The sequence below is a fragment of the Capsicum annuum genome, unplaced genomic scaffold (genome assembly GCF_002878395.1).
Source record: "Capsicum annuum cultivar UCD-10X-F1 unplaced genomic scaffold, UCD10Xv1.1 ctg77532, whole genome shotgun sequence".
Lineage (NCBI taxonomy): Eukaryota > Viridiplantae > Streptophyta > Magnoliopsida > Solanales > Solanaceae > Capsicum > Capsicum annuum.
Window position 1 is genome coordinate 1 of NW_025887938.1, and position 2,678 is coordinate 2,678.

General features: G+C 35.7%; 1 long non-coding RNA gene across 1 annotated transcript; it reads right to left on the minus strand.

Moving 5' to 3' along the window:
• Nucleotides 1-6: 6 nt before the first annotated feature.
• Nucleotides 7-2,622, minus strand: LOC124894806. Its single transcript, XR_007051373.1, has 3 exons — nucleotides 2,467-2,622; nucleotides 1,225-1,311; nucleotides 7-195 (listed from the first exon to the last, which is right to left on the minus strand). It is a non-coding gene; the product is annotated as an uncharacterized LOC124894806 (long non-coding RNA).
• Nucleotides 2,623-2,678: the final 56 nt, after the last annotated feature.

A 2,678-nucleotide genomic window follows, 5' to 3' on the forward strand; every position in this document is an offset into this window, starting at 1 on the left:
GAATATTACTGTGCCAGAATCAGTCCTTCCAAATTTGTTTCCTGCAGCAGTGAAAGCTTTTGTAGAAGGCGGCAAAAGCCAACCATCAATTCTAGCAAAATCACGCAACCCAAGTCGCAGAAATAGTAATGAAGCTCCTTCACGGATCTTTGAAATCACATCCATAGAGAATCTAGGTGGAGTGTAATAAGCAACCTGCAATATTTGCCTGGATGTTTAGATTAATATAAGCAAGAGGAATTTATAAGTACAGTTTAAGCTTTGAAATTAGGACATGACAGAGTCTTAAATCAGAAAAGCATACCATCAAAAATAACAAAAGCATAGGATCATCAATAATTCCATATTTGTCAAAGTACCACACGAAAGAGCCTGCTTCACTTAGCTACTGGCAAGAGAGGTAGTCCTAACACATGAGAGAATTTCTGACAGAGTATTTCAATTGTGTTCTAGATGCTATCTGTGTGGATGTGAGACAGAGACAACAAGTAATCTTTTTTGCACTGTAAGTTGACTTTACAACTATCGAGAATATTTACTGCTCTGAGAAGACTTCTATGGGTTCTGAAAAGAGGTATCACAGAGATGCTAGTATGCCGGAGTGAAGGAAGACACCTATCAAGTCAGAAAGAGAGACGGAAGAGTATCCCAGCTTGTATCTGGTGGACAATTTGGGAGGAAAGGACCAGAGATGTTTTGAAAATAAGCGTAGTAGTACACAGAAATTGAAAATGAAATGTCTAGCACTTTTTCACTTTTGGTGTAAAGGGATGTATTTGGAAGATCATTTCTCTATTTTTGATGTCTTGGATTTCTTGTGAGATGACAAAGGAATAGGAGCACTCTTTATGTGCTCACTTTTGTAAGGTGAGATGACAAAGGAATAGGAGCACTCTTTATGTGCTCACTTTTGTAAGAGTGACTCCCAGTTCTGAGAGGAGTCAAGTTTATATCAATATACATAAATGTTACCTTTCTCGAAAAAATTAGTAAAATTTGTGCTTATATAGGGAAGAAACAACCTCAACCAACTGAAAGTTACATAAATGAACACTATGAAACATAATTACCTAACTATGCCTTCAATGGTAAGCTATTATCTATCACATCAATGATGTCATCACTATGCTTACAGATAAAGGAAAAAAGAAAAGAAACAAAAACTGAAAACATGCCCCTAGAGTTTTATGTGCACATTCCACCAACCCGAAAATTTTACAATACCTGTCGAGTAGGGAGATACTTCCGTCGATAGTTAAATATTGCGTCTTTCTCCCCAACATCAACAGTGCCATGCGATTGAAGCTCCACCTGAACATAGTGGAAATTAAACATATAGAGCATTAAAAAAGCTGAGAAATTCATAGCTCTAGCTAGTGAACCCAATTGATCAAAAATCCGGCGAGCAAATGGCAGAAAGAAAATACTCTCTTTCAATTCTTTCATTAACAATAATCAAACATAAAGATCTTCTCATTGACCTACAGAATCCTCATTTACCAGAGATCCATAACTGTTATGACATGAAGTAAACATCAACCATGATGATAGTAAACATCATTGTCATTCTTTGCGGATTTAATAGCAGAACAGCAGTTTTAACTTTTAACAAATTTATTCCCCATAATCACATTTTGTATGGATAAATTTTTTGGCACCGGATCCTTTGTAGATGAGAAACTTTAACAAGTAGTTAGGAAACTGCCAAAAAAAAGTAGCATCCTCACACTCCAAGAAAACTTAGTGAAGTTCAAGTTCTCCAAGTACTAGCATAGCCCCACAAAAGCAAGTAGCGGCAGAATATCAATAACTTCTGCACCAGCATTGCCTAAAATGTGACACTTCATTATTCTGTACTAAATACATAATGAACCAGTATAATAGTCTTGCACACTTGTAGAGCTCAAAAAGATCGGTATCAAAATTCAACTCTAGAAGCATAATGGAGTAATCGATCACCAAAGAGTACCACTTTTTTCTTTCTTTCTTTCAAAAAAAACTTGAAAAACCAAAGAATATCACTTTTCTTAATGACAATTGCGACCCTCATAAAAATGGACAGAAATTTGGCTTTCGATTGTACGAGTGCAAAATTGTGTCTTTTGCCTATAATTGAGAACTACGTGAAAAGGCATGATAAAATTACATAATAGAAAGCAATTAAAAGTATCTCCCTATGCAATGCTTAAACACTAGATTAAACTGGTGCCCATCATTTCTAGCTTTTCAAATATCAATGTCAACAGACACAAGCACTTCAACTGGCAGAATGTTAAAAGTTCCTAAATGTTGGATATATTTTACATTTATCTGATATCGCCGCAATTTACCCCAGCACGATGAGAATCTACAGTCACTGTACTAGTGCAAGTCAAACTGAGGCACAATTTGCTTTTGGTGTAATTTTTGAGAATTATAAACCTCTTAATAAACGTAACACCCAAAGAGAAGAAAGTGTATATATACCTCTGTTGGCAATAATACAACGGGCTGACAATCAAAACCAGAACCTACATCAAGGACAATTGCTGTAAATTCACTGCCTCCTTCAAGGAAAATCTCAATAAGGACTTTGTCATCTATCCCCTGCCGAAGTAACGAAAATGGTTATTGATCGAATATATAGAGAATACAAACTGCAAAGAGGTATATAAAGGACTTAATTTTCTATTATCAAT